At 35.9% G+C, this 12,591-nt stretch overlaps 1 protein-coding gene across 1 annotated transcript in view; it reads left to right on the top strand.

The window, feature by feature from the left end:
- Positions 1-12,591, top strand: part of LOC125673670 (uncharacterized) — an 82,077-nt gene that overhangs the window by 54,748 nt on the left and 14,738 nt on the right. The window lies entirely within an intron of this gene.

Genomic DNA, 12,591 nt, shown 5'->3' with positions numbered 1-12,591 from the left:
TAAAAATGTGAAATTTTGACCGTAAGGACCCTTTTCCCATGACGCCAGTCATATATATATATATACTACTCAAATTTGATAAGGATCACTAGGTTATATGTGTGTAATTTACCACTAACACAACAAAACACATAAATTTGATTCAGAAACGTGTTTACTCAGGTTATGAATAAAAATTCATGAACGGCATGAACTTATATTAATACGGAATGCTTGAAATCTGATAACAACACCAAAAGGCATTTCATTACAAAAAGTTAACAGCAAACCAGAGAAAGAATTACACAGTTTTTGGGGATAGTCCATCATTACACTTAGTCGATGAAGTGTCAATACCGGGTATTGTCTCCCCTTGCATCAATGACGGCTTGACAACGTCGAGCCATGTCGTCAGTAATCACCCGGATGTTTCCAATGGGAAGATTGTTCCACTCTTCCACGAGGGCGTTTCCGAGCTCTGTCAAAGTCGTGGGTTGTGCTCTACGACGTGAAATGGCAACCTGCAGCATGTTCCATACATGCTCAGTCGGGTTCAAGTCCGGCGAGCGCGCTGGCTAGTCCATACGGACAATTGTCTCCTGCTGAAGGTACTGCTCCACCACCCTGGCACGATGAGGACTGGCGTTATCACCCATCAGGATGAACTCAGGGCCAACAGCACCAGCGTAGGGTCTGACGTAAACATAGAGGATCTCATCCCGGTACCGCACCCCCGTCATTGTTCCTCTCTCCAGGACATGAAGATCTGTTCTTCCATCCCTGCTGATTCCATCCCAGACCATGATGGAACCACCACCATAACGGTCATGTTGACTGATGTTGGCATCATGGAAACGTTCACGTTGTCGTCGCCACACTCGATGCCTCTTGTCTGTAAAGTCTAAACAATACCTGGACTCATCGGTGAACAGAACTTGAACCCAATCGTTCTGTGTCCAAGTGACATGGTCTTCAGCCCAGTCCAATCGCTCCCGCCGGTGTCGAACAGTCAGAGGGACTCGAACATATGCCCTTCTCGAGTTGAGACCTGCATTGTGAAGTCGATTCCGTATCGTCTAATTGGACACATTCACCCTCGAGGCGTTCAGGAGGTCGTTACTTAGGCTGGTTGCTGTCCAGAAGGGATGGCGTCGTGCCTGAGGAGCCACAAAATGGTCTTGGCGTTGGGTTGTCGACCTCTGACGACCACCCCCATGTCGGTTTGCTGCTGTACCAAAAGCTTGCTGTCAGTTACAGGCCCTGTTTACAACGCTCTGGCTGGCGTTTAGTGCATTTGCAACGTCACGTTGTGAATAGCCAGCGTCAAGCATTCCAATACATCTGCCCAGTTGTTCTGTCGTCAGGCGACGCCTTACACGTTGAGGGTGCATTGTGTTGATAAACGTAGTGTAAACACTCAAGTGAGTTTGAAATTTTAGAAAGAATCAGACACCGATGCCTGAGTGAAAATCGTGCAATGGTAGCAAAAGCATAAACTGATGAGAAACGCATTTCCCATGGCATGAAATGCACGTGCAAGTTTGTTGAAGACGTTTTTTATTTCACTTGGAGACAATATTGCCAGTTATGCAGTTATTAATGTTTTAAACAGAAAAATATCTATGATCCTTATCAAATGTTGAGTAGTATATATACATGTATATATAAAACTCAAAAGTGCGATGGTCACTCCAAAGTGCGATGGTCTGCGTCAAAGTGCGATTGATTGTTAATGTTTCAGACGCCAACGTGCGATGGCCACGCAAAAATCCGATGCTGCGGAGTTCAGTAACGTTTGTGACGTCACGTCATTGCGACGTCATGTTTAACGTCTTTCGAAATAAAACGGAAGAAATGCAACACAGAGGACAGCAACGCCAAGGTATACAAGGTTGAGGATAGTGAGAACGTCAAAGTACATTTGTTGTCGAACGATCTACTTCGCCCAGACATTCTTTAATTCATGATCATTTATTACTTGTGACGTACAGGTAATATAATCCTGGGGTTATGCTATAATGCAAAACATTCTATACGATAATGCGTTGGAAAACTTTGTGTTTGATAACACGACAACTAGATGGTAATGAAAGAAGTCGAACTTTTTATTTTTATGCATGGATTTTGCACTGATCTTTTAGTGATACAAAACGCGGTTGGTACCGTCTGTACCACAACACTGTGTCATTTAGAAACCAATGGATTTCGGCGTGTCACACCATCGCACTTTTGCGTATTAGACCATCGCACTTTGGCGCATGAGTGTGGGCCATTGCACTTTGGCGTATTGGGATTTGGTGCAGACCATCGACCATCAGGGCTTGACGTAACCATCGCACTTTGGAGTCTTATATATATATATATATATATATATATATATATATATATATATATATTATAGATTCCCTCATTTGCTAATGCATGCTGTACGGGCCATAAATTCGACCAAAAAGTATAATAAACAAAATCAAAATTCTGTAATACAGTGCCTAAAAGATCTAATACATGTATTCATATAATTATATACATTTATTTTTTGCATTATTTTATTTTTAGTTGACTTATAGTCCAGTCAAAATAGCCCAAAAAATGCCGAACCGTGACAAAATCCCAACATAATTTTTGTTATTATAAATCAAATCTACATGTATTGAAGTAACATATATAAAAAATCTAATGATTTCTGACTTGGGGAAATATTATAAATTATCATACAATGTTTCGTATTTCAAAGGAAAAATCGTTGAAACCATTTTAATTTGGATTAATTAGGTTGTGGTACATATTTCATTATTCATTATAGCATACAAATTCAATACATGTTTTATCTTTTATATACTTTAAGAGAAATGTTTTGCTGTTAGAATATTTTGTTGTGAACTACGAATTAAATAGACTTTTATGAATTTCTTGATTAATCCGAATTTTCTCTGTCAACATATAATAACGGACAAAATTCTGTGTTGTGAAGGAATAGTTCAACAAATGAAATTCGCCCAATATCTTGTTCGAAACACACATATTTTCTTCAAATATATTTTATTATAATATCAAATAAATAGCAATTACAAGAACATTTAGAAACAGTAATATGAATTTCCTCTGCAAAACAAAAATATTTTTGAAATCTTTAAAATCCACTTTTTAAAATTGCATCAACTATGATGTTTTCTAGCACGTCAAATCTTAATGTACACTGTTGTGAAATGTAATAACACCTTAGAGTGTTCGAGGTCATAATTCACAAGCAAGGTCAAACTCGCATGTTGAGAAGCAAAATATTATCCCCAGCGTCTAAGTATCAAAATGCATCTGAAATCCTGTGTGAAAAACAGAGCCAAGGTTAACAGAAGTAAAAAGTTGCAAGGATATTTTCCGATCCGTTTATAATTATATTACAATATAAAATATGTTCAAACCAAACATATTGCAAAACTGATGATACTTTGCAGAATATTCCAGAAACTTGCAGTATACACCTTAATTCTTCCTGGAACACGAGGGTTTTGAATATAAGAAATATATTTCAGTTTTTGAAAGTATATTAGATGCAGATACCCCGAGCCTCTGAACACTAAACGCACTGTGAAGAGTCCCGAGGTATAAATGTACAGTCATGCATCTCATAAACTTTCAAAAACTGAAACATTTTCTTAAATTTTCTTTTGTGTGTGTGTGTGTGGTTTTTTTGTTGTTGGTTTTTGAACTAATATACTTAATGCTTAATGCATCTATAATCACGTTATATCATAACGTATGGAATGTAAACTATTTTATTTTATCCCAGGTGAAAGAAATGATTCTTCATTCTTAATTTCTTTTACTTTCTGAATCTTTGTGTAATGTATGCATTTCGCATACCTTCTTTACATGCGGTCAAAATGAAAACAATGGTAAAATGAAGTTGGATTTGCAAAGATCCAAGGGTTTTACCGGTTGTGGTAGCTCAGTGGTAGATCGTTCGCTTCATAACCGGGGGGTTGTGAGTTCGAGCCATGGCCATATTAGCCCTAAGACATAAACATGGGTCACTGATTGCTCTTAAAATTGCCAAACGCTCGGCATCTAAAGGTGAGAATCACGACTGATCTTTCGAATATGACTTTAAAAGCGGTGATGCTGCATGTTAGTACGTTAAAAAACTCTCACTGCCATGGCCCTGTGTGCTAACCATAAGGTCTAACTTTGCGATACTTCACCTACAGCTGGTGTTGTGACGTGTGTGAAAATTCTCGATGAGACATAAAACAACCAACCAATCAAGAGTTGGTGAGAAAATAGCACACCAGTGGTATTGCTTATAAAACAGTCACGTGGACAGCACTCAGCAAAGAGTTGTTCTCAAAGCTGTAACATTTATACAAGTATATTCAAGTATAATCATTTAATGCACATTGTACATTTTCCCAAAAGGATCTCTGAAAAATAGAGAACCAATTTCAACTTTTGGATTTCTTTTTCTTTATTTCTTTCCGTTATCTTAAATGATTATAAAATTCCATACTTTCCAATTGGCCAAAATCGAACAATTGAGGAAAGTTAAAACGTTACGTGCATTCGAGGTGAATTTGATTTCTCCGGTGAATTTGATTTCTTCAATATCGGGCCAAAAAAGAATAGAGAATTTCAAAATCAATATGATTATTTTTTTTGGGGGGGGGGTAACTCAATGCAAACTTTCTACTCCAACTATCTTGCAATAATCGTAAGGAAATGGTGACTCGACTTACTACCTCTATGACGAACCGGAGTAACGATCATAGGAATCTATGACAACCGCACGTCTCTAATCACTTTCGACTAAGTTTTGCGTTTAGCCGTATACAAAGATGACGGACCAGGTGTAGTTTGTTTCTAGGATCTAATAACTAGTTTTGATGTTTTGAAAATTATTCAGTAGAATGATAAAACAATTAGACATCGGTTTATATGATGCTTTACCTACTCTCGAAGTAAAATATTCATATAAATATATATCTGTATATATATATATATATATATATATATATATATATATATATATATATAAGCACTAAAGTTCCAACAACACCCGATACCTCAGAGTGTCGGATCCACAACATGGATACAAGGTCAAATAAAAAAAATTATACAAAGCACTAAAATGACTGGGCTGCTTATTCTTTGTTAACTTATTCAAACTTGTTGTTTACATTATCTTTCTCTCAAACTTTGTTCATTTCTTACTTCGTTTACATAGCTTATTTTCATTTATTTATTTATTTTTTATTTATTTATCTATTTGTATTTGTTACTTATTATTATCTTTTATAAATTATGCATGGTTAAAATAGAATATAGAGTAACGTACTGATCTAAAAAAGAATGTATGTATATTTACATTTTTACATTTTTAGTGTTTTTGCCTTTAATATCTCTACAAATTGTAATGATAGCCATTTCCTCATAAACACGATGTAGTGGTGACCAATGAGTGTATGTATCTTGATAAATTCAGGATGTCTATTTTAACACCTGGGAATTTCTACAGATATGAAGTAAAATGTAGATATAAGAAATAAATATCATTTTTTTAATATATGAAGGCGTGAATTGCAATGCTTTGTTCCAACATACTTTTAATGCATACCTTAAGTATGCCGCCTCGCGTAAAGATGTCCTTATGTATTTTCAAAATTAAAAGGATTTTATTTTGTAAATATCTCCATCCTGGCTCAAGACATTTAGTGTAAGTAGTAGTTGTTATTGTTAACGTCCAACTTGAGAATTTTTCACTCATATGGAGACGTGATCATTGCTGGTGAAAGGCTGCATTAGTCGCTTCTTACGACAAGTAAGGGGTACTGAGGACCTATTCTAAGAAGTGACTTTCTCTTTGTCACTCGCCTGGCATTAGAAATGAAAGTCATGTGTCGGGATTTTTAAAAAGGAGGTACCATGTTATGGTCAAGGCGTTGGCCAGATAAAGAATCTTCACTCTAACTGTTACGAATACGTATGTAAATATTTTTTTCTTCTTTTTGCATGATGATTAACAATATTGAAATGCATTTCATGTTTGAATCGTACCTGTGAAAAACTACATAAAGTCAGATAAATAAGGAATCAAACCGTGCAGGTCACGTCTACCGTTTTGTGGAAAATCGTGCAGAGCATTAATGGGGGGAGGGGGTTGATACCCGTGTATTCAAACCGTTATTTCAACTCATTCTATGTAAGTGGTGAAGTATAATTGCGTTTTAAGGCTTGCAATTTTATGCATAGAGCATTGAAAAAAAATTTATGCGCAACGTCATACAAAGATGTCCTTGATAATTAAATCTGACAATCAATTTTCCCAGTTGCATGGCTTTAGCGAGACTGCTATTTAAACTGTTCTCGGAGACTAAATGATTTGTTATTGACTGATTTTACTGTTTTCATATGTAATTTAAGTATAAATAAAAATTGAAACGTTTGAAAGGCCAATGTTGATATTATTTTGTTTCTAATTACTTAATTTTCCTCCATATGGGCTTCCATAGCAATGAAACCGCAAGCGTAAAATTTCAATAAAGGTCAGTCTTAAATCGAAAGTAATTTTAAAATCAATCTGTCAGGTCATTCTATCAGGTCATATCTTATAATGTTTTATGTCTGCTCGTATTACAATCTAATGTGAAATTGTTTAGATTTCTGAAGGAATCTAAATCTGAAATGGGCCTAGCAGACTTCTCGTCTGCTAGGCCCATATGAGATTTAGATTCCAGTGTGTCATACGCAACACGTTTATTTCTATGTACATGTAAGAATTCTTCAACAAACCTAATATGTTGATGTGAACTACATGTAATATACCCTTGCCACATACCATGGAAAGTGCGTGGAACATGCAAAAATTGCGGTTTGTTGTAAAATGTTGCCGTGGTAGCCAAGTTAACGTTGTCTATGGAAACCTGAAATTGCAACGATGAATTTGTTTGGCATACGATAAATTAAAACACGATATTTTCTACTTTCCCCGCTGTAGATTTCTTTAGTTTTTGATATGTTGTATCTATCATCATGTATATTGATATGTGATAAAAATAAATTGTGATGCAATTTTGTCCCGGTTATATTTATTTTGACTGGACTATTATGACATAAATTAAAATTAGATATCTTTGTTAAGAAATTTTACGCGATATCTTTATTTCACTCTGAAAGGTAACATTTTCATGAATATTCTGTGTATGTAACTACAGAGATGTGACCTTACAGAAAACTTTCATCAAACGTTGCAAAAACCATAAATTTTTTGAAAATCCGGTTTATTACACCAGTTTATATAACATAACTTCAGAATCAGGATTTGCTGCCGATTCCATCATATAGTGTTACAAAGATGTATACATGTTAATGATATGTACATGCACATTATGTCAATTTTAACTGTCCTCTCACCTTAAAATATAAAGACAAAATTGTAATAGAGAACCCCAAAAATTCACGATTTGCTTCATTTTAGAAATTTTTGTTTAGAGATTTCGTGCTATAGACACTAATTACACCATTCCCTTGGATAATTCCTGGTTTTGCTCCCGCCACATGACGTCACATGACGTCAACTAAATATCCACTAAACTTGTTACCTGTTGGACACCCCCCCCTACCCCAACTAAACACGTCTGAAACATACCGACAATTGAACATGGTACATTGCGCATAAATTGAACTATTATATAAAGGTAAAGTTCAAGTTACAAATTTGTAATTCGCGCCTTCAAATGAGAAACAATATCCCTCATAGAAGTGGTTTGGACCCCCTTACCTCTCCTTGCCGATCTGAGGACAGGGTTATCCAAATTCAAGGGAATAGATTACCCTCTATTTTTGTTCAAAAATTGGACGTGTCCTCTCATGACTTTTATAATACAAATTCATCAGGTTGATTTTTAAAATCTTAGCAATGTTTTACATATTACACACCTATAGTCACATATTACACGAAAATTTCCTTTGTTTACAGAACAGCTTTCGGCATCTTATTTGGATTTGAATGTTTGCCTGCTGTCGTCCTTACCGATCTGAGCATTGGAATGTGCTTCCCTGCGTTTTTTGTTCCATCTCCTTCAGAATTTTCCGAATTTCCATTAAATTCACCAGAAATAAATTACCAGTGTAACTACCAACTGAACATCACGCACACCTTTGCACATAAGTTTAAACATACTTAAATATATTATAACTGATCATTACATATCTTAGTAAATGACATAGTTCGGGAGTGTTAAATAAACAAACATGACTGCATAGTAAATGTTTTCTGTTTTCTAACTTAAGCATTGAAAATAAATGATTTCATCAAAAGTAACATTACAACCTTAAATCACCATATAGTATTTTCACTTGTAGTAATGCACATTGAAAATATAAACTCACAATGTTGGAAACAACTTACAGTGCTATCAGCGCTCGTCACAACAATTCGTCATCAAATTTCGTGAAATCTCATTCAATTATATCACGTGACGACCGGAAATCAACTTGGAATTTATCAAAAATTACTAAAATACATTAAACGTCAAACATACTTTCATTTCTCACAATTACTTGAAAAATAAAAAAATATATATATAATATAAAATATGGAATTATTTATATTTACACAAGTTTGACAAGGTTGTTTCTTGCTAAAAATAGATGTGGAAAATACCTTCCATAACAAAGTGTAGCTGGACAAAGAGAGATAACTATATGGTAGAAAATCACCACATCATATTCATATACAAATAAAGATGTCTTTCGTGACACACACCCCCACCCCCGACTTTTTATGGCCTCAGAAGTGAATGGTACGAATACAAGTGAATCCCCGTGTTTTTCCTATGATCCAAAATATCGGTGTTTTGGAAAAAACATGAAGCAATACAATCGATACGCTTCTGCTCCCTTTAAATTTTAAAAGGTATATACATCGAAAATAACGTAACCGGTTTCATTTTCAATCTTCAACAATTATGACAATACTACTTAGTTACACATTATAGATTTAACTATGACGTCAAAAGCGCCGAATCGAATTTTCAAGCATTAACAAAGATCATTTTGACGTCATGATACAACGTTATGAAGTATTACAGGGAAAAACACAGCCGACGTTTGATCTGTGCAAGATATAAAATATACATTATGAACAATAGTAATGACAAGTTATATGTGACTGACAAATTCGTTTAGATAACAGTTGACTCTTGACCAGTGTGTTAACAATCAAATAAAACAGTTTTATAATGTGTGAAAATATTTTTAAATTATATACTTCCGCATTTTATGGAGCGTTAAATGCAAGCTTTTATCCTCAAATAAGCAATTTCTCTTTAGTTTCAATCTCCATTTCCGTAGTATCTCTCAATAATTCGTAAAAGGGAAAAAAATGGTAAAGATCGGACTGAGAATTTTGACACAGTTTCTAATGTGTTTACTGACTTGGGTACATTTTACTTCCCTTTTTTGTTGACGGTGTACAGTCATCTTGTGCTGTAGAATGTCGCCTGTTTGGCTCACAGGCACTCGCCGTTTTACATATCTATATTTAGGGTTAGTTTGTTTTTATTTATTCTTGTCAATAATTCAAGACAAATGTTGTGAAGACATCTTCTCCGTCTAACCCATCCTTCCCTTAAGTACGATGATACGTGTCGGGTTCCCCATCTTCCGGGATTCCGTATTGCATCTCTCTGCTACACAGCAATAGTATTGGTTTTGAATGTAGGTATCAAAACCAGGGATGAAAATGAATGAACGGAATCGTCTAATTCTTAGATAAACCGAAAGAAAACATGCCTAAATCGCCACATCACATGCCTTAGGTAGATTCTAGAACACGAAATATGCAGGGAACGGGAACTCGAAATTCCCTGTTGACTTTGGTATTGTTTTTATATCGTTTTATTTGTTTTTTAGATATAGAGAAATTGATGAGGAGTAAGTTTTTGTGATATTAATCGATAACGAATAGTAGAAATGTATGTATACTGTTTATTTTCTTGTCATTGTCTCATCATTGAATATTTACTTGATGAAGATTTATTCGGTTATTATATTTAATTGTGCCAACTTTGGGCATATCATTCTACATATATCATGTCGATATCTACTTTTCGTTTATGTATATTGGCATCAACAGCACGATAATTATATATGTCCTCTACATGGCATCTAACGTGACACCATTTTCTTCCGTGCAATAATTTTTGCCATCTAGACTTATTTTGATTAAACACAATCGATCTTTGAATACTTATTGACAATAAAATACACGTGTATTTTATTATACCGGTAGAAGGTCAATCTCTAAAGCTTACAAAAAGCGTTAATCGATTACATGAATCGAAAGAGGGATGAGATAGACCAGGAATTCACACATTTCAGAGAAATTATTGCCACCAAAAAACAATTATTAAAAAAGGGGTGTAGTAACATGCATGCTTCAGTTGTCTGTGGCACAATGCACTCAACACTCTGAAACATCCAAACAATCATTCTCACCACGCTAAATAGATTGGCTTTCTTCTGGTATAATAATGCCAATCTCTAAAGCTTACAAAAAAGCGTGAAACGATTACAGAAATCGAACTTGGGATTGGATAGACAGGGAATCCACACATTTCGTTGAAATTATCGCCGCAAGAAAACAAAGGGGGGAGGGGGCTAGTATTGATTGGATGAATTATTGATTGATCATATATTTTACGTCCCGTCGAGAAATTTTAATCATATTCAGACGTCACCAGCTTTAGGTGGAGTATCACGGATTTAGACCTATCCTTAGGGTTCAGGTCAACACCTACAACAGGTACGACAAGGGATCTCCGTTTATATTGATTTATTGTATATTGTTTAACGTCCCTCTCGAAAATATTTCACTCATATGGAGACGTCACCACTGCTGGTGAGGGATGTTTATCGTGCCACACCTGCTGTGACACAGGATCTCAGTTTTTGCGATCTCATCCGAACGACCGGTCCATTTAATCACCTCTAACGACAAGCAAGGGTGTACTGAGGACCTATTCTAACCCGGATCCGCACGGTATCTCCGTTTATAAGGTCACATCTAAAAGACCCGTGATTCTCACTTCTATTCATTTCAAGATGTCGGGGGTTTGGCGAAGGAGGAATCACTACCAATTTGAACGTCTTAGGTTTGACGCATGAACGGTGCTTGAACTCACGACCTCCTGGTTACGAAGCGAACGCTCTACCACTGAGCTTCCGCGACCGGTCGGGGGAGGGGTAGTAGTGTCCATAATGATAACTTTAAATGTAATAATAACTTATAATAATAATAATTTTATATATATATAAGACTCAAAAGTGCGATGGTCACTCCGAAGTGCGATGGTCACGCCAAAGTGTGATTGATTGTTAACGTTACAGGCGCCAACGTGCGTCAACCACCCCAAAATCCGATGGTGCAGAGTTCAGTAACGTTTGTGATGTCACGTCATTGTGACGTCATGTTTTACCTCTTTCGAAATAAAACGGAAGAAATGCAACAGACGACAGCAACGCCAAGACCAGTATACAAGGTTGAGGATAGTGAGAACGGCAAAGTACATTTGTTGTCGAACTCTCTACTTCGCCCAGACATTCTTTAAGTCATGATCATTTATTACTTGTGATGTACAGGTAATAAAATCCTGCGGTTATGCTATAATGCAAAACATTCTATACAATATTGCGTTGGACAATTTGTGGTTGATAACACGACAACTAGATGGTAATGAAATAAGTCGAACTTCTTATTTTTATGCATGGATTTTGGACTGATCTTTTAGTGATACAAAACGCGGTTGGTACCGTCTGTACCACAACACTGAGTCATTTAGAAACCAATGGATTTCGGCGTGTCACACCATCGCACTTTGGCGTGTTAGACCATCGCACTTTGGCGCATGAGTGTGGGCCATCGCACTTTGTCGTGTCACACCATCGGGGTTTGGTGCATACCATCAGGGTTTGGCGTGACCATCGCACTTTAAAGTCCCATCGCACTTTGGAGTCATATATATATATATATATATATATATATATATATATATATATATATATAAGGACGCGATAAAGAGAGCGTGATGATTTAAAAAAAAAATAGAACATCTGTTACAAAGATCTCGCAAGTCACACCTTTGGACTAAGATTGTAAATTAACGTGAATTATAATCCCAATTTTGCGGTCTCCTACCTCCAAATTACAGTGCACCTTGCAATGTTGATAAAAGTCAGGGTGAGACGAAATGTGACGTCATGTCTATGTGTTGACGTACTGTGACAGAAGCTAGGAGTTCGTTTTATGCAAGAAAATAGAAGCAATGTAAACAAACGGTGTTTTAGTAAATGAATTTAATTATAAGAAATGAACATCACTAGCGCGATTCACAGAATTTGCCTCAAATCCAAATCCGTTCATACTGACCATGAACAGCTCAAAAGTGATCGTCATTTCTTAAATGAAGTATTACATGGAAAACACAGCTGACTTGTGATCTGTTCAAGGTATAAAATATACAATAAAAACAATAGTAATGACAAGCTATAGATGACTGACGAGTTCGTTTAGATAACAGTTGACTCTTGACCAGTGTGTTAACGATCAAATAAAACAGT

The sequence above is a fragment of the Ostrea edulis genome, chromosome 3 (genome assembly GCF_947568905.1).
Source record: "Ostrea edulis chromosome 3, xbOstEdul1.1, whole genome shotgun sequence".
Classification (NCBI taxonomy): Eukaryota; Metazoa; Mollusca; class Bivalvia; order Ostreida; family Ostreidae; genus Ostrea; species Ostrea edulis.
This window is presented reverse-complemented; position numbering and strand designations above follow the sequence as displayed.